At 47.8% G+C, this 20,565-nt stretch overlaps 1 protein-coding gene across 4 annotated transcripts in view; it reads left to right on the forward strand.

The window, feature by feature from the left end:
- Positions 1-20,565, forward strand: part of LOC140388348 (bis(5'-adenosyl)-triphosphatase-like) — a 1,872,387-nt gene that overhangs the window by 1,360,660 nt on the left and 491,162 nt on the right. The gene's annotated exons all lie outside the window — the stretch shown is intronic.

Raw genomic sequence — 20,565 nt, forward strand, 5'->3', positions numbered from 1 at the left:
TGGGCATGGGTCAGAACAGGGTAACACAGCGACGCCTGAGGCACCGGCTCCAGGCCTTCCAGAGCATGTCTGCCAAGGGCATCAAAGGCCACAGTGCAGAAAGCAGCTGGCTGCCCCTACCTCTGATGTGCATCCTAGAACAGAGCTAGATGTCACATGAGACTACAAAAGATCAAGAAGAGTGAGGAGCAGTGAGTGGGCACTGGGACATTCACTATCTGTAGCTGGGGGAATGGAAATGTCAAATGTTCACTATTAAAACATGTAACATCTGGTACATGTAAAGCCTCTGTCGTGTTAATCTTCACAGCGGGCATGCCTGCACTCCCACCCCCTGTTGCCCAACGCTCCCCTACCCCTCTGTTCCCCGGGAACCATGGTCCAAGATCAAAAGCCCCCGATGCGGACCCCGTTCAAAGGATGGGTGTGAGTGCTGTCAGCAGAAAGGCAGGAGTCAGACATCTGTATAAACTGAGGAGAACCAGAGCTTTCCTCACAGTGAGTTATCATCACTCTCCTGCCTTATGTATTGAACTGCTGACAGTGCCGACACAAGCCCTGGAGTGATGTTACACAGATCATTGGAGGATGAAACAGGATGTTTGGGGAGTGGACGATGGTGGGGAGGGCGGGGAATGGGGGATGAAGGAGGAGGGGGAATAAGCTGATTTATACAGCCTAGTCTTCCTATGAGAATTTGGAGACAATAAGGGCCTCCCTGCTCCTCCTGGCATGTTGGACCCTTGCTGCTGCCTGTCCTCCGGCCTACTCAGACTCAACCTCCAGCCCCTCCTCGTCCACCTCCAAATCCTCCTCAGATGAGACAGCATATTGGATTGGATTTGTTTATTGTCACGTGTACCGAGGTACAGTGAAAAGTATTTTTCTGTGTGCAGCTCAACCAGATCATTTAGTACATGAAAAGAAAAGAAAATACATAAAAGGGTAACACAAGATCCACAATGTAAATACCTAGACACCGGCATCGGGTGGAGCACACAGGAGTGTAGTATTATCATCAGTCCATAAGAGGGTTGTTTAGGAGTCTGGTAACAGCGGGGAAGAAGCTGTTTTGTAATCTGTTCGTGCGTGTTCTCAGACTTTTGTATCTCCTGCCCGATGGAAGAAGTTGGACGAGTGAGTAAGCCGGGTGGGAACGGCCTTTGATTATGCTGCCCACTTTCCCCAAGGAGGTGTAGATAGAGTCAATGGATGGGAGGCAGGTTTGTGTGATGGACTGGGCTGTGTTCACGACTCTCTGAAGTTTCTTGTGGGTTTGGCCGAGCAGGTGCCATACCAGGGGTGGACATGCTGAATTTCCTTAGTTTCATGTGGAAGTAAAGGCAGCATATACTTTCTTGGTGGTATCGTTGAAGTGGTGGACCAGGACAGATTTTTGGTGATATGCACACCTAGGAATTTCAAACTGCTAACCATCTCCACCTCGGCCCCGTTGATGCTGACAGGGGTGTGTACAATACTTTGCTTCCTGATGTGTTAGGCAGGTAGGTTCGATGTGGACTGCACTCGATGCACGGAAGCTAGAAACAGACGTCTAACACTGGAGAAGATTCAACACTGTTTTATTCAACGATAGAACTGATATACATATTCAGCTGTGGGTCGACACTATACTGAACTGACTGGAGACCTTGTAGTAGCCTGACCAGACTTACTAGCTACCGCATGGTGTTTGCACTTGCTAGCTCGTGGACTCTGATTGTCTCAATGGCGGGTCCCGCGAGAGCGGGAAACCTAGTGCCCTCTGGCTTTATAGTGGTAGTGTCCTCTCTGGTGATTGGCTGCACTGTTGTGTGCTTACTGGTCATCCTGTGTGTCAATCACTGCCTGTCTGCATCTCATTATATACATGAGTGGATATTATGACATTTCCTGAAGTGAATTACCAGCTCTTTAGTTTTGCTGGCATTGAGGGAGTTGTTACATCACTCCACTAGGTTCTCTATCTCCTGTATTCTGACTCGTCGTTGTTCAAGATCCGACCCACTATGATCGTTTCATCAGTAAACTTGTAAATGGAGTTGGAATCAAATTTTGCCACGCAGTCGTATATGTATATGGTGTATAGTAGGGGGCTAAGTTCGCAGCCTTGCGGGGCCCCGGTATTGTGGACTATCGTGGAGGCTCCTCCTCCTCCAGCATGTCGCCCCGTTGCTGTGCCAGGTTGTGGAGGGCACAGCAGACCACCACAAAGTGGGGGACATGCTGAGTGGTGTACTGCAGGGCACCACCAGAGAGGTTGAGGCAACAGAACTGCATTTTAAGCAGTCCGATGTACCGCTCAATGATAGCACAAGTGGCAACATGGACTTTGTTACATCGGGTCTCCGCATCGGTCTCAGGCCTCCCCACTGGGGTTATCAACCATGACCTCAGCAGGTACCCCTTGTCCTTCAAGAGCCAACCCGTCATCATGAGGTGCTCCTTGAAGATTCCGGGGGATCTTTGATTGCCCCAGGATGTCTCTGTCATGCATGCTCCATGGGTGGTGGTCACACACAACTTGAACATTCAGGGAGTGGAACCCCTTCCTGTTAACAAAGGGCACTCCCTGATCCCTGGTGCACACAGGGCGACATGAATGCCATTTATTGCCCTCTGAACCTGGGGCATCCAGGGATGGCGGAGAATCCTGCAGCCCAGGCACCTTGGTGGATCTGGTCCAGGTTGAAGGTGATATAGTTGGATGCCCAGACATCTGTGGGCATCCGGATGCATCTGTGGGCTGTAGATTTTGAAATGCTGCAGAGGTTCCTGCTCGAGCCCTGTAATGAATCAGTGACGTACATTTTGATGGCTGAGTTGACCTTCATGGCCCTCGGGAGCAGGTGTCATCCTCTCTACAAGGTGCCAAGTCCACGAGGATGTGGCACAGGTACTGCACTCTCTCTCTGCTGAGACGCAGTCTTCTGCGGCACATGCTGTCCATCACCTCATTGAATGACCGACGTTGCCTGCACGCCTTGGGCCGTCGTTGGCCTCCCTTTCTGGGTCTCTCTTCAGCCTGTTGGGCGGCCAGGTTTTTAGGGTGTGCGGAGTACCCCTGCATATGGGGTGCCACCTCAAGCCTGTGTCGTTGCTGCTGCCTTCTCCAGCATCTGGTCACCTCAGCTGCCACCAGCAACACGAAGGCAGCCACTGCGGGATCAACTCCAACCATTTTTATATCTGTAAGGAATTGGAGAAGGAGGTAGACCATCAATCAATTAGGGCTTCCATTCCAGGACCCTCAAATCCCCCAAGCCTCCCCCACCCTTACATGTTCCACCTTCTCTCAGAGTGCCATCCAATGAGCCAGGAGTGCTGGAAACCTTGCTGTGCACACTCTCTCCTGGCCACATCAGGAGCCCCTAGACCCCAGACTCCAGACCCCGGCCAGGAACATTAGGGAGTCAGTGTTCTGGTTTCTCCTCTGATCCACACACTTACCCTATGGTCGTGAGAGCACCCCCAGTGCTGAAGTCCTGCTTTTCAGGGTTAGATTGTTGGCAGCTGCTTCTATGGCGCTAACGTTCCTCGAGTTCAGGCTTCAAAGTTTGTACTAATCATCCTCTGAGACATGGCATGTGTGCCCTTTAGGAGGCACTTGAGAGTTGAGGAGTGTGAAGTGCCAAAACAACTGACAAGGCTAATTCCTCAGTTGAAATAGCATTCTGCTGTGAAGGGAGTTGACTCACAAAGGGAGTGAAATTGACTTTTATGAGATAAGCCATAGTCGGAGTCTGTCCTGGAAGTGTTTGGTGGGACAGACTGGGTCTCCACAATATTTAAAAATGGCTTGAAGGCCTCACAGATGCAATCCCAACCCCCCTGACCCTGACCAAGAACGCCTCAGCCCCCTGAGGGGTGTCCCCATCCCCGCCTGAGGCAGCAGCTCCGGTGCCCTTGAGCTGCATGCCAGAAAATGGAGATTGTGACTTACCTTCTCACTTCTCCTCAGCAGCCAATCCATCAGCTTTTCGTTTTTGGAAAGGAGTACTAAACTACGCCCACGTGATTTCTCACTGGGGAGTCGGGTAATTCCCGAGAGACCATTGCATTCAACTTCAATCTCGCTAATGACGTTGAAATGAATGCAAATGAGGGTTCATACATAGAAACAGACCGAGAAAATAGAAGCAGGGGACACCCTTTGAACTTGCTCCAGCATTCATTATGATCAGAGCTGATCATCAAGTTCAATACCCCGACCCCACCTTCCCCCCATATGCTCGCCATTTTGGGGCGAGATCTGGAACTCGCCATCGGAACGGGCCAGGTGAATTGCAGACTGGTTCACGCCCAGCGCAAATCACGATTTTGGCCTTTCCCACTATTTACCCGACATGCCCAGATCTGCATGTGGTGGTTTAATCGTGTGCTTTTTAATGTAACCCACTTTCCTTTCTCTCTGATCCATTATTCTGGAAGTGACATGGCTTTTTGGATCAACTTTGAGGTTTTACACATTATTGGTGAATATTCAATCCCAACGTCTATGTTTTCTTCTGTATTTTGGCTAGGCATGCAGGGAAATGAATTGAAATGCATGCTGATCACTAGGAAAGCAACCTCTTGTGATTCTGTTCCTGTTTGTATTTTGGGGCATACATTTGTTTTTTCTTGCAGTGAGACTGATCTGCATCAAACATCTTCCGCAAGGATTAATTTTTTGAAACCAACTTAATAGCACAGTACATTGTGGTAAGCATATGTTAGCAGTATGGAGTAAGTGGTGCCATTAAGCGTAAATGGAAATTGCCATTCCCCCCTTGAAAGCAGTCAAGAAAATCTTTACTTGCTGCATAATATATTGTTCTCCATAATGAGTTGGATTTGTTTAATTGGTTATTTAACTCGTGATGGACACTGCTTTTCCAATGAGGAAGCTTTGTAAGAGAAAATAGATTTGTCACTCTGTCTTATTGCTGAAATAGCTGTCTGCAGCTTAATGTGTAGATTAAATCTGAAAGATATAAATAAAACAACTGACTACCACAGTTTTTCTAATTTGCTTTTAATAAAGAAAGATGAATTGACATCACTAAATGCTAGACAAGCTGCTGTATTTGAAGTGAGAATTTTTCTTTTAGCGAAATGCCTGGATTTAATTTTCATCAAAGGTGAGGCATCGTTATTAATGCATTCCAAAATCTATTTTAAAAATGTACCAATTTTTGGAATGATCAAAAACAATGTTGATAAATAGACAACAGCAGTTATGGAAAATCAAGAAAATAATCTCTCTGCAGTATTTTCTAGGTTTTGATAAAATCATGTTATGTGTTACTTATTATGGGGAGTATGGAGAGAATGGAGGTGCAATGGAGGTTAAGGCAATCTATTCTCATTCAAACTGGCTGGAAGTACCAATGATCTTGACCTGGATCATTTTTAACATTGGCTTGTAGCGGGCTCAAATGTGTATGAGAATGACAGTCAAGAGTAGCAATGGAAACTGCTTAACGTTCATTAGCTGGAGGTTAGCTGTTTCTCTGATGAAGTCATCCAGACTCAAAACATTAGCTATGTTCTCTCTCCACAGATGCTGCAGACCCACTGAGATTTTCTAGCTTTTACTGATTTTGTTTCAGATTCCAGCATCCGCAGGAATTTGTTTTTATCTTCGCTGTAGGTTTTCTTTATTTTGAAAAAATGAAATGAAAATCGCTTGTAGTCACAAGTAGGCTTCAATGAAGTTACTGTGAAAAGCGCTTGTCTAATTAGGTCCAATGCCCCCAACGATCAACCTGTCAACCAGCCCTGTATCTCACTTCTACCCTGTGCCAGATTGCTGGAACTATTCCACAAGTGTTCCCAGCTGTGGCCACCTGCCACTGGCTTTCCTACCCATCGCTTGTAGTCACAAGTAGGCTTCAAGGAAGTTACTGTGAAAAGCGCTTGTCGCCACATTCCGGCGCCTGTTCGGGTAGGCTGGTACGGGAATTGAACCGTGCTGCTGGCCTGCCTTGGTCTGCTTTAAAAGCCAGCTATTTAGCCCAGTGTGCTAAACCAACCCCTTATTTTGTTATGTAAAGAAGGAGGGTGATATTTGCAGAGTGTATGGGGTGGGACTGGATTTGTGTGGGTAAAACCCGATAAGCAGTCGACACAGAAGTCTTGCCAAATTTAATGGCAGGACCTCGGTACAGCCTTCTTTTTTGTTTCCCATCTGACAATTGGTCTAATTGACAGGCAGGCTCACTGTTGGGAAGGAAAGCCAGTGGCAGGTGGCCACAGCTGGGAACACTTGTGGAATAGTTCCAGCAATCTGGCACAGGGAAGAAGTGAGATACAGGGCTGGTTGAGGGGTTGATCGTTGGGGGCATTGGACCTAATTGCAGGAGGGAGGGAATGATTGGGCCTTTGTGGATAAAGATGGAGCGGAGGGGGTCATTACAGAAGGGAGGAAGCAAGAGTGGTTGGAGCAAGAGGATGAACAGTGGCAGAGGCAGACCATCATAGAAGGGAGGGTGTAAAAGATCAGTGCTGAGGAAGGAAGAAATATGAGAGAGCCAGACTTGAGGGAAAGGAAAGAGAGAGACTGGTGCTTGAGGTCAGGGGATGGGGTGGTGGAGAGTGAACAAGAGTCCTGCAATTCTGGGGAGGAAGGTGCGAGAAAGAGTTTGAGAGGGTGGGGAGAATTGCCCTGGTTGAAATGCAGGGGTGAGAGATCAGGCATTACAGGTGAAGAGCAAAAGATCTGAGCTGGAGGGATGATAGCAGGAGCCAAGAGAGACAACATTTGGTCAATGGCTTCCTAGAAGTGCCAGGAAGAGTACACTCCCCCCGGCCCACAAGGAGTGCTTGAAATGGCACATGAGCAGAGAGCTCCCACCTGCTTTTAACTGCTGGGTTCCCAGAGACACCCTGTTAAATGACAATTGTTAAATTAAATCAGGCTCACCACTGTACTGTGGAAGTCTAACTTAAATATGTTAAATGAAGTGTCCCAGCTCTCAAGGGTAAGATTCACAGTACGTTTGGGATGCATTCTGTGTTTCAAAAATTTTAACAGTTGACCCTCTCCTAAACCTGTGTTGCGGAGGTGGTTAATACTGAGGTCAAGATTTCAAAATAGATCATTTCTTCCCCTTTTGAATCTCTGAAATATTTGATGCACATGTTTTTTTTAATTTACATTGTCATTAGGAAACCTTGGGACTAATTTTAACAGTAGTGCCTAGCATAAAGAAGGTAAGAAGGTCTGGAAATGGCATTTTGGTGGTGGCCATGACACTAGTCTTGCCCATTATGGCTACCACATTTCTTCAAAGGGGAAAAGGGTTTGCAGGATGGAGCAGCCTCCTGTGGTTACAGCTTCCTGGCTGGAATTGTGTATGACCTTCTCCTGGAATGAGGAAGGAAGAGAGAGCTTTGATGAAACTTTTATAAAGTGCTCAGACAATGTATCCTGTTATGAGAAATGGCTGCTACGAAGTGTGCGAAATGTGGGTTGTGGAGAAGTTAGGATTAGATGAATGGTAAGTAGGGTCGAAAGGAGTTGTAGTGGAGTGTGGTGCAGTGATTATAGGAGTGTGAAAAGGAGCAGGATGGGGTGTATTGCAACAAATAGGATTTGTGCGGCTAGAAATGGTGGACATATAAGTCGGAATTCTCTGGATGTTGCGATTCACTTTTCCTGACGGCAGTGCATCCCGCCCATGGGTTTCCCAGCTGCGTGAGGTAGTCTCAATGGGAAATCCCATTGACAAACAGCGAGAGGATCGAATCCTGCTGCCAGCAAACAGGAGCCGCCGAGAAGCACGTGGCTAGGGGACCAGAAAATCCAGCCCATGGGTGAAGAATAAGGGAAATGGATTCTTACTTTGACAACTCTGTTGAGCTTTTCTGGAATTTTCAGCCATGTGCTTGAAGGCACGGTCCTGGCGCTGATGCCACAGGAGGTGGAGTTGTAGTTTGGGAGACTTTCTACCTCTAAGGAGTGTAAGGAATATCACATAGATTTTGTCAGCCCAGCAAGCAGCTCTTCGACCCTTCAAGCATCTCTCTATTCTAATCCTATTTTCCAGCACTTGGCCCATAGCCTTGTATGTTCTGGCATTACAAGTGCTCATCCAAATGCTATTTGACTGTTGTGAGGGTTCTCACCTGTACCACCATTTCCGGCAGCAAATTCCAGATTCCCACCACCTTCTGGGTGAAAAGGATTTCCCTCAAATCCTTTCCAAATCCCCTGCCCCTTACCTTAAATCTATGCTCCCTGGTTATTGATCCCTCTACCAATGGGAAAGGTTTCTTCCTATCTACCCTATCTATATCCTTCAGAATTCTGTGCACCACAATCAGGTCCGCCCCCAGCCTTCTCTGCTCTAAGGAAAGGTACCCCAGCCTGTCCAGCCTCTCTTGATAGCTGAAATGCTCCAGCTCAGGCAACATTCTGGTGAATCTCCTATGTACTTCTCATGCCCATCGCCTATACCAGGACATCCCAGATAGTATTCAGGAAGCCTCGATACTCTCTCAGCACGACACAGCTATTTGCTTGTTCAGGAGTTTTCTTTGATGTCTTTAACCAGCATTTCCCTTCTCTTTAATATGTGCTGGCTGCCTGTTAAGTTGCATAAGAGTAACATATCAGAACCCCCCCCCCCAAATGAATGCAGTCAATGTAGAGCCTTGGTCATGCTGGCTGAATGCCTGAGTGATAATGAGCAGGTTGCACACATATTCCAGACTCTCAAACAATATGAACCGATGTATATATTGCATGCCCCACTTCCATGCATGCATGTTTTTGGTTGCAATCAGATATCTAGGCCAATCATTTTCAAATATTGACACCTTTCTTCCGTTGTAAACAACAGTAGATATTTTGTTAATTATATATTTAGTTAAGTCCTACTGTGTTTAAAACCACAGGGAAAGGCAACATTGATTTTAGATTGCACAATGTCTTCATTTATTGTTGTTTCAGTGCCTGAAACATGCATAAAACTAGAAACAAGCAGGGCTTTACCTCGGGTTCGACTCCATCTGGGTCTGAAAGAATTAACTTAATATTAGATTTAGCTAATGTTTCTTTTTTTATTATTGCCCTGTTCAAATAGATTAGTGCAAGTGTAATGAAGCACTCAGCTAATCAGTGCAAGCTTTGAAGCTTTCTAAATTTTGTGGTCAATACGCCTCTAGAGATGAATAGTCAGTCGGACAGGACTGTATAAGGAGCAGCAAATGGAAAACAGGGTTTTAAAATTTCACTCCATAGCAATGATGCTTCGACAAAAATAGGGTTTTTTATTGATCTAATGCACAATCTCAGTGAGATATATCATCAATGACAGCTGTGCATTACCCTGATGCTTCTCCTTGGGTTCATCTTGAAGTAAAATGGCTTAAACTTCCCAAGGTTTGAAATTGATGGGCTGGAGGATTTTTGTAGCAGCACTTGGAAAATCAGAAATATTGCATTAAGAATAGCCATCAGCACTTTATGTTTTTGAACACAATTGCCAACAAAAATCACTTTAGTTTTGACTTCTTCCAGCCTTTACAGCAATGTATGAAATAGTTTTTTAGTTGACCTTGTTTCGGTATTTAATTAAACAGGAAACCATTAGCAGTGAAGTGAACTCCAGTGTCAACAGTGGGTTTGCATATCACCTACCTTCAGTTTTACCACCTCCCATTTAATGTTCAGAGCACCGTAAGGACTGCAAATTACAGACTGTGAGTAAAGTGAAAGTGAAAATTTCTGTCAAGGCCATCTCTACTTGTTATGCGTGAAGGCAGCACTATAAAATACAAAAATAAAATGTCTGTGTTTTGAGCCAACAAAATTACTTCTGCCATCCCTGGAGCAGCCCTTTTATTAGTCCAGCCTCATTCTGTAAGTGTCCCCGATAGAAATCTGGTTGAAATGAAAGAAACTCACCACTTATGCAAACCAAGGTCAAGACATAATCGAGTTTGGGATAGGAATGCAACCTCCCTGAATGAAAGTCAAGTGTTCTCTCATTAGAACCGCTTCTAAGTTATTTTCATTTGACTTTGAAAAGATTTCAAAAATATTTTACAACTTCATCGTGAGGTATTTTTATTCACTGACCATAATGGTAAAATGTTCTGAAAGTATAATAGTGCATCTCTGTGGTCGGTTTCCCTGATGGCTTGGCACCACAGTATTAATATGGCTAGTCCAATTCAGTTCCTGACCAATGATAATCTCCACAATGTTGATTGTGGGAGATTCAGTGATGGTAATGCCATTGAATTCGTTCACATCATTGGTGAGGCTATCAATATCAGCCTTGGTGCCCAAGCTCATTCTGCTCATGGGCTCAAACCATGGAATTCTGCTGAGAATTCTTTATAAATGGATATCAGGAAAGGACACAATTGGGTTTGCAACATTGCTGCACTCCAATAGCTTATCAGTACTCACCATCAATGTTCAGTTATTCAGAATAGCTCTTTAAAATGACTTATGAAAGGTGTCAGTGTGTGGTGCAGCAGACTGGGGGGGGTGCACAGGAACATGGAAGGGATAAAGTACTGCAGAAACATTTTTTGTCACAGACTGACGTTTTTCATTTGGAGTTCACAGAAATCTGGGACGGGATTCTCCCCTACCCGGCGGGGCGGGGGGTTCTGGCGTAATGGAGTGGCGGGAACCACTCCGGCGTCGGGCCGCCCCAAAGGTGCGGAAGTCTCCGCACCTTTCGGGACCAAGCCCTCACCTTGAGGGGCTAGGCCCGCGCCGGAGTGGTTTGCGCTCCGCCGGCTGGCGGGAAAGGCCTTTGGCACCACGCCAGCCGGGGCCGAAAGGTCTTCGCCGGGCGACGCATGTGCGGGAGCGTCAGCGGCTGCTGATGTCATCCCTGCGCATGCGCAGGGGAGGGGATCTCTTCCGCCTCTGCCATAGTGAAGACCATGGCGTAGGCGGAAGAAAAAGAGTGCCCCCACGGCACAGGCCCGCCTGCGGATCGGTGGCACCCCCCCCGGGGCCAGATCGCCCTGCACCCCCCCCCCAGGAACCCGGAGCCTGCCCGCGCCGCCTTGTCCCGCCGTTCAAAAGGTGGTTTAATCCACGCTGGCGGGACAGGCATTCCAGCAGCGGGACTTCGACCCATCGCGGGCTGGAGAATCGGCGGGGGTGGGCCCGCCGACCGGCGCGGCGCGGTTCCCGCCGCCGCCGACCGGCGCGGCGCGATTCCCGCTCCCGCCGAATCTCTGGTGGCGGAGACTTCGGGACACGGCGGGGGCGGGATTCACGCCAGCCCCCGGCGATTCTCCGACCCGGCGGGGGTCGGAGAATCCCGCCCCAGAATTCTAGCATAACTGTAGTGGCCATTCTGATTATGCATTTAACTAGATTAACCTACTATGATGATATTTCAGACTCTCTGAAAATGATTGCTTAGAGAACAAAACCTTTAGTGTTCATATTTCTACATAAGTTTCTGCCTAGAAAGTGGTAGTCACTGCACTCCAAAAATAATTAATTGTTTTAATTAAACAAGCCACTTCAGTGGCTTTTTAAGATGGTTTCACCTGATGAAGTGCTGTGTAAGTAGGAGGTTTTCTTTTAAACTATTGACTATTATTATCAGTGAATTAAATATTCATAATTAAAGCACAAAGCTTGTATAATTCATGTTTTGTTGTTATAAAATACATTGTTTGTAGTTCTTTTACTTAACCCCTGTAATAGCGGAGAGCATTTTCATATAATTGAAAAAATATCTTATTTGGCAATGTCATCACGAGCTGGATTCTGGCAAGACAACACATTTAAATTTGTTTTTTTCACACTTGTATTGCCTTATGTATTGCATTAGACATAGACTCCATTTCACCTCAGATTTCTAGGTTACTAATCTGAAATACAATATTATAAACCAATGACTGATTAGTATTGTCCAACAAAAGAGCCAGCCTGGTCTGCTGCAATCTTTTCATCACATTGACCTGCAGACCTGCAGACCCATTAAGAAACCTGCTGTATTGAGGGTAGTTTGTCATGCTTACATATGGAAGATTGTGCAGCAAATGTCATAATTGTGTTATTGATCATGCATCCAACTATTAATTACTTTTTCTTCCTTGGCCAAGAATTTCCTGGAAACCTGCTTCATAACACTGATGTCTCTATCGTAAAGCCATTTTCTAATACAAAAATCAGAAGAAAATATAACGGGGAAAAAAGGACTTCTGCCAGTTTTCACAATCCTCTCTATTTTTTACCTAGACTCCTGCAGTAATCCTTCATTGTCCTTTCATGTTCAGCAGCTCTGGCCCTATTCAAAACAGTTCCCAGCATGAATTTCCTGCTTTTACGATAGTTTTTGTGTGGTTCCCCGTGAGCTGCTGAGGATAGGGGTTGGGGTGAGGAAGGCCTACATATTGTGACAGATAGCTGCCACAGAATCATACAGAACAGAGAGAGGCCATTCAGTTCATCAATGTCTGTGCCTGTTCTTTGGAAGAACAACTCACACTCATTGAGTTGACTTTCCTCATCCCTAGAACATTTCACATGAATCTTTCCTTTCTCTCTAATGCCTTCACATCCAAGCGTGTGATACACAGAATTGGATACTGAACTCCATTTGAGACTGAACCAGGATTTTATGCAGGTTCCCCATAGCATTCTTGCTTTTGTGCTTTATGCATGAAACCAAGGATTCTGAATGCTTTATTAACTGCTTTCTCAACCTGTCCTGCCACCAATAATTTGTGCACATGCATCCCAGGCTCCTCTACACCTGCACACTATCTCCTTGAGAATTGTATCTTTTATTGTCTGTATTTGTTCTTCCTACCAAAATGTATCAATTCGCACATCTCTGAATAAACTTCATTTTCCACTTTCTACATTCCATCAGCACATGAAATGAAATGAAATGAAAATCGCTTATTGTCACAAGTAGGCTTCAATGAAGTTACTGTGAAAAGCCCCAAGTCGCCACATTCCGGCGCCTGTTCGGGGAGGCTGTTACGGGAATTGAACCGTGCTGCTGGCCTGCCTTGGTCTGCTTTCAAAGCCAGCGATTTAGCCCTGTGCTAAACATCTGTGCCCTCTTGGAAATATCCTCCTCACAGTTCATAATGCTTCTAAATTTTGTGTCATCTGGAAATTTTGAAATTGTGCTCTGTACAGTATACCAAAGTCCAGGCTGCTACTACAAATCAAAAAAGCAGTGGTCCCAACACTGACGAATGGGGACTCCAATATACCTTCCGCAAGTCTGAAAAGCAACCATTCACCAGTGCATATTGGCCTAGATTCTCCGTTCTGGGGCCTAAGTGATCCCGCAAGCGGAGAATCGCTACTGGTCTCCCATTGCGCTAGGAGTGGGGCCGGTTATGCAAGTCTCTCTCCTTCACCGTGCTATCATAATCAACAGCTCCTCACCACAGCAAAAGGAGTTAAGTGCTTTCTGCTGAGCAAAACAGGAAGTGAAAGCACTTAGCTCCTTTTCATATTGTGAGGAGCTGTATGTCATAGCAAGAGTGTATATGAACATTGTGGTTAGCATCAAAGCAGGGTAATTGAGATGCATTCAAGCATGAAGGAAAAGATAAATAAACAAACCCACTAAACAGTTGTGTTTGGACCAATAAAACTGTCAATCACTGGCTCGTGCAATGTGTTGCTCTGTGAAATTGAATGAAAGATTTGAATTTCAAAGGCTGTCAAAGGATTTAATAATAATAATTTCAAGCCTTTTGAAGTGTCCTCGGCTTTGGAGGAAGCCTCTGTCACTTGTAACAGCTGCTGTTATAAACACGGTTGTCTTGGAGGCAGCAGATGTTAGGGAAGAGTCAGTGAAAATGCAGTGATTTTTCACTTTACTACCTGGGCTGCTCTTCAGCTTTCAGGCAGGGATGACTGATCGGATTTCTCTGATAGGGGACTCTAATGTGGGGGGGGGGGGAGCTATTGGGGGGAGGATCAGGTAACCCTTATTTATGCATGCTTGCTGTGTGTGTGTGTGTGGGGCGGGGGGGTGACCCATTATTCCTGTGGTGGGGTAGGATGCCCCTACTTGTCAGGGGGAGGGGGCAGGATTTGCATTGTCGGCAGGGAGGGTGGTGGGTAGGGGACCTTCAGATGGACTTTTGGAGGCACTTCAGTTATGCACTGACCCCCATGATCCACTTTGGGGTCCACAACGTCAGGGCCATGATTGGGCAAACTTGTAACAAAGCCCACCCAGATCATTTTCTGCTATGGTCACCGGTGCATACTGGGGAAGTGGTGAATTGGCCCTCCAGCCCATTAATCAAATGGAAATGGATTTGCATCCTGATAGCGTGGGCTGTCAGAGTGCTAAGGCCGCTGGCAGGGATTAGCACATCGTAACGGGTTTGGCGCCTGGCACCAAGCTCGATTTTCCCTGATGATCCATTCTCCGCCCGATGGGGAATACCAATACTGGCGGCGGCGAATCCACCCCATTGTTTCAAGTCAATCAGCCAACTTTGTATCCATGCTGATACTTCCAGTTTTATTCCTTGAGCTTCAACTTTGCTAACAAGCCTGTTATGTGGCATTTTATCCAACACGTTTGAAGACTATGGAGGAGATTTTCCCGAAAATCGGCAAAGACTGATAGTGTACAGGAAAACTGCATTGAAGCCACTGACAGCAATGCCGAGTTTCTCCACTGTTTGGTCCCGGACTTGGGAAAAAAAAGTCAAGCGGCAGGCCCCACGACGTATCAGCAGTAGAGTAGCCTCCGATTCACCTGCCCCACCAGCAACTTAGTCAGCCAAGGATAGGGGTGCCATTTTTAAAATTATCTTTTAAATATAAATTTGGAGAACCCAATTAATTTTTTCCAATTAAGTGGCAATTTAGCGTGTTCAATCCCACCTACCTTGCACATCTTTGGGTTGTGGGGATGAAACCCACGCAAACACAGGGAGAATGTGCAAACTCCTCACGGACAGTGACCCAGAGCCGGGATCGAACCTGGGACCTCGGCACCGTGAGACTGCAGTTCTACCACTGCGCTACCGTGCTGCCCGAGGGCTGCCGTTTTTAAGGGTCATCCCAATGCAAAGAGGGCAAAAGAGTTCATCTTGGGCATGGTACTGATTTTAAAGGGCACCCTAATCGCTTATATAAACCAAAAGAACCCCTCCCCCCCGAAGGACATGTGGAACACCCCCAACATACATAGGGGACACAACCCCATGGATAAGGGGATACAAGGGGAACACCCCCCCAACTGAGTAGTGGAACCCCCCCTACCCAGCAAGAGATCCCTAGAGGGGCTGCTGGCACGCTGGCACTGCTCCATGGCACACTGGTGGCATGCCTTGGGAAACCAGTTCACTACTGTTCATCCGTTACGCCAATGTGGATGGATTTTCTGATGAGGGGCTGATTTACGCATCGGGGCTGATAATTATATGTTAAAGAATTCAAACAATCTTCCCGACATTCAAAGTCGGGGAATGTGCCCAGTCATTGGTGGGTGGGGGGGGGGGGGTTGACTGGCTAACATGGAATAGAGCTGGGCGGGGGCGGTTACAGGCGTATACACGTGGTAGGGGGGTCGGGAGGTCTGGGGTCTGGCGCCAACTCACCCATGTCACCTGGTGGAGATCATTGATCTTCTTGCGGCATTGGGTGGCGCTCCTCCTAGTCACATTCCCCGAGCTGGCTGCCACTGCCACTTCCTCCCAGGTGGCACTGGCTGAACCTCCAAGATCCTCGGAGGAACAGGGCAAAACATCTGGCCTCTACTGTGTCCAGTAATCTGCCCAAGTGGGAAAGGCCCAGATGGAGCAATTGATGGAGTTATCAGAGAAGAGTTCCGTCAGCAAAGAAAGCAGATGCCCGGTCAAAGGCCATTGTGGGAGCAGTAGCACCCCTGGAGAGATCAATGGTGAGTGGAGAATTGCCTCGAGGCACAAGGGTCGCAGATGCAGTTGATGGAGAAGGTGATGTCCGATCATCGTGATTGGGTGGTGTCATTGGAGGCGGAGGTGGGGATCCTGGGGGTCCTTTGCCAGTGACTTGCAGAGAAACAGGAGAACAGGTCCAGGAGGAAGAATCTCCACAGGGGTGGTGGCAGAGGGCGTGCAGGACAAGGCCCCAGAGGTGGACAGGGCACACAGGTCCCTAAGGCAAAAGCTGAGAGTGGAGGAGCCGTTACGGGCAATGATTGTGAGGCTCCATAAGTTTGTGGAGAAGGACAAGTTCCTGCGGTGGGCCAGGGAGAAGTGGAACTGTGAATGGGAGTGGAACCGTATCCGAATTTACCAAGACATTGGTGTGGACCTGAAGAGGCGTGCCGGATTTAACAAGGCCAAGGTGATGTTATATCGAAGGCAGATTCGGTTCAGGTCATTGTACCAAGCGAAACTGTGGGTAACATTCAACGTCGGGAACACTGTTCTGAAATTCCAGAAGAGGCCAATGACTACATAAGGGACCATAAATTGAGGGAGAACTGAGTGTTGATATGAGATGGAGGAGCTGAGGTCACATGATGTGGGTATTGTGGGGGGGCCAGAGAGTGTTTTTTGGGGGGTTGTGTGTTTTTGTCTTTTTTCAGGGGTTATAGATTTGTAAGGGGAAAACTGCCACCCCCCCACCACTCATGGGAGCTATTTTCACAGACGAAAGAGGGAAGAGTGGGGGGAGGGATGGAAGGGTAACTAGGAGGGGCCTTTGGCAGGAGTTGCCACACTGGCTTGTAATGCTGGTGAACGGAAGTGAGGTGTAGGAGGTGGCCATGGGGGATGGCCAGGTTGGGGGGGCGGGGGGGAAGGGAGGGGGAGAGGGGGGTGCGACGTGACAGTGTTGGAGACTGAGCATGCGAAGGAGGCCAACTTGTATGGGCCCGGTTCAGGGCGAAATTGAAAGAGATAGAATCAGAAAGGGATGATGGTGGACAGTAGAGGGGAGTGGAGGCATAAGCCTCTGGTAATATTCGTAACATGGAATGTCTGGGGACTGGACGGGCCGGTTAAGAGGTCTAGGGTCTTCTGGCACCTGAGTCTGAAGGCTGGGGTAGGAGATTTCTGTAGGAGATGCACCTCCGGGTGAAGGGTCAGGTCAGGTTGTGGAAGGGGTGGGTGGGTCAGGCATTTCAATCGGGGTTTGACTCAAAGTCACAGGGGGTGGCTATCTTAATGGGCAAATGGATGGGGTTTTTTGGGGCCAAAGAAGTGCGAGACCCAGGGGGAAGATATGTGATAATAAGTGGGATGCTGGGGGGGATGTCAGTGGTGCTAGTCAATGCATATGCACCTAATTGATTTGATGAGGGGTTTGTGAAGGGGTTCCTGGGAACGGTCTCAGACCTGGACATGCACCAGTTGATAATGGGGGGTGATTTCAACTGTGTGTTGGAACCGAGGGTGGACAGGTCAAGCGCTAAGTCAACGGGAAGGTTGTGAATGGCAAAGGAGCTGGGAGGGTTTATGGAACGCATGGGAATGGTAGACCAGTGGAGGTTCAGGAACCTGGGGTGAGGGAGTACTCCTTCTTCTCGCACGGGTACAAGGTATACTCCAGAATATTTTGTAGTGAGTCAAGCGATGTTGGTGGGGGTGGAGTACACAGGAATTATGATCTCGGATCATGCACCACACTGGCTGGAGGTCAGGCTTAGTTCGAGGCAGGAGCAGAAGCCAGGATCAAAGCTGGATTTGGGACTTTTGTCAGACAAGAGGTTCTGTGAAAAGGTGTGGTCAGTGATCAGAGATTATGTGGAGTTGAATCAGAATGGGGAGGTGTCAGAAGCCACGTTTTGAAGCTGGTGGTTCGGGGGGAGGTTATCTCATTCAAGGGGCACAGGGATAAGAGGAGGAGGGAGGTGTATGGAAGGTTGTTGGACGGGATAGTCAAGGGGGACAGAAAATATTCAAGATCTCCCGCCAAGGAAGGATTGGCGAAGAGAAAAAGGTTACAGGGGCGGTTTGACAGGCTGACGACGGGGAAGGCAGTGGGGTAGTTGCAGCGAGCGAGGAGGTGCAGTACTATGGAGAGAAGGCAAGCTGGCCCATCATCTATGGAGATAGGCCACATCCAGGGAGGGTTTAAGGGTGTGGACAGGGAAGGACTAGGTAGTGTCAGAGCCAGGGAAGATCAACGAGGATTTAGGGAGTATTATGAGAAGCTGTACTGGACCAAGCCAGGCAGAGAGGAGGGGTATATGGGGCGGTTTATGGATGGGCTGGAGTTCCCAAGCCTTGCTTGACGTGAGGAGGCAGGCTCTCGAAGAGCCGTTAGGGCTGAGGGAGGTGATGGATAGCATATCGAGTTCTTTGAGAAGGTGACTGAACAGGTAGACGAGGGTAGAGCAGTTGATGTGGTGTATATGGATTTCAGCAAAGCGTTTGATAAGGTTCCCCACGGTAGGCTATTGCAGAAAATACGGAGGCTGGGGATTGAGGGTGATTTAGAGATGTGGATCAGAAATTGGCTAGCTGAAAGAAGACAGAGGGTGGTGGTTGATGGGAAATGTTCAGAATGGAGTTCAGTTACAAGTGGAGTACCACAAGGATCTGTTCTGGGGCCGTTGTTGTTTGTCATTTTTATCAATGACCTAGAGGAAGGCGCAGAAGGGTGGGTGACTAAATTTGCAGACGATACTAAAGTCGGTGGTGTTGTCGATAGTGTGGAAGGATGTAGCAGGTTACAGAGGGATATAGATAAGCTGCAGAGCTGGGCTGAGAGGTGACAAATGGAGTTTAATGTAGAGAAGTGTGAGGTGATTCACTTTGGAAGGAATAACAGGAATGCGGAATATTTGGCTAATGGTAAAGTTCTTGGAAGTGTGGATGAGCAGAGGGATCTAGGTGTCCATGTACATAGATCCCTGAAAGTTGCCACCCAGGTTGATAGGGTTGTGAAGAAGGCCTATGGAGTATTGGCCTTTATTGGTAGAGGGATTGAGTTCCGGAGTCAGGAGGTCATGTTGCAGCTGGACAGAACTCTGGTACGGCCGCATTTGGAGTATTGCGTACAGTTCTGGTCACCGCATTATAGGAAGGACGTGGAGGCTTTGGAGCGGGTGCAGAGGAGATTTACCAGGATGTTGCCTGGTATGGAGGGAAAATCTTATGAGGAAAGGCTGATGGACTTGAGGTTGTTTTCGTTGGAGAGAAGAAGGTTAAGAGGAGACTTAATAGAGGCATACAAAATGATCAGGGGGTTAGATAGGGTGGACAGTGAGAGCCTTCTCCCGCAGATGGAAATGGCTGGCACGAGGGGACATAGCTTTAAACTGAGGGGTAATAGATATAGGACAGAGGTCAGAGGTAGGTTCTTTACGCAAAGAGTAGTGAGGCCGTGGAATGCCCTACCTGCAACAGTAGTGAACTCGCCAACATTGAGGGCATGTAAAAGTTTATTGGATAAACATATGGATGATAATGGCATAGTGTAGGTTAGATGGCTTTTGTTTCAGTGCAACATCGTGGGCCGAAGGGCCTGTACTGCGCTGTATTGTTCTATGTTCTATGTTCTATATGCGGATGAAATCGGGAAGTTCCCGGGGCCGGATGGCTACCCGGCGGAGTTCTATCAGGAGTTTGTGACGAAGTTTGCACCGCATTTGCTAGGGATGTTTAGCGAGACACTGGAAAAGGGGGAGCTCCCGGAGACATTAACACAGGCGTTGATTACGCTAATCCCGAAGAAGGAGTGTGGGTTTTAGAGGCCGATTTCACTGTTAAACACGAATGTGAAAGTGTTGGCCAAGTTAGTGGTGGGGAGGATGGAGGGGTGTGTTCCAGGGGTGGTCGCTGAGGATAAAGGGCAGGCAGCTCTCCAGTAACATCAGAAGGCTGTTAACCATCGGAGGGGTGGGTACCGGAGGTAGTGGTCTCTATGAGTTCGGAGAAGGCGTTTGATCGGGTAGAGTGGAGGTACCTGTTTGAGATCTAGGGAATGTTTGGGTTTGGCCCGAAGTTTGTGGCGATGGTGCGTCTGTTATATGTGACACTGGTGGCGAGTGTACAGACAAATGAAATGAGTTCATGGAGCTTTGGGTTGCATAGGGGAACAAGTCAGGGGTGTTCGCTGTCACCGCTGCTGTTTGCGCTGGTGATAGAGCCTTTGCCGATGGCCCTTAGGAGGTAAGTGTAGCTGTACGCAGTGATGCGACCATCAATTCACACGAAACCAGGAGTAGAAGTAAACTGTGACTTTAATCAACTAGAACAATATCTGCCTGTGACTGGTCTGCTAGTGAGAGCCGCCCACAGAGCTACTGCTCTTTATACCTCCCCTCAAGGCGTGGAGCCAGGGGCAGAGCCCACAAGGCACCAACATGATACATGACAGGTAATACCTTACAATGGTCCATAGGTGGAGCCCACATGGGCAACAGCGTGATACAGTAATTAACATGGTGAATGGTTACTGCAAAACGTTCACCACATTCACCCCCTGTTAAAAAATGAAGTCAGGCGGGGGTGAAGGGTTCATAAGTTCAGCCTATCCGGCGCACGGATCAGGCGCTGTGATCACCGAAGCTCTGGTATCGCAGCTGGCCCTGGTGTCGAACTCATCCGTGCTGGCATGGGCAGTGAAGTCGCCGGTGCGGGCACAGACGTGGACTCCGGGAGCATGTC

Source organism: Scyliorhinus torazame, chromosome 13 (assembly GCF_047496885.1).
Source record: "Scyliorhinus torazame isolate Kashiwa2021f chromosome 13, sScyTor2.1, whole genome shotgun sequence".
Lineage (NCBI taxonomy): Eukaryota > Metazoa > Chordata > Chondrichthyes > Carcharhiniformes > Scyliorhinidae > Scyliorhinus > Scyliorhinus torazame.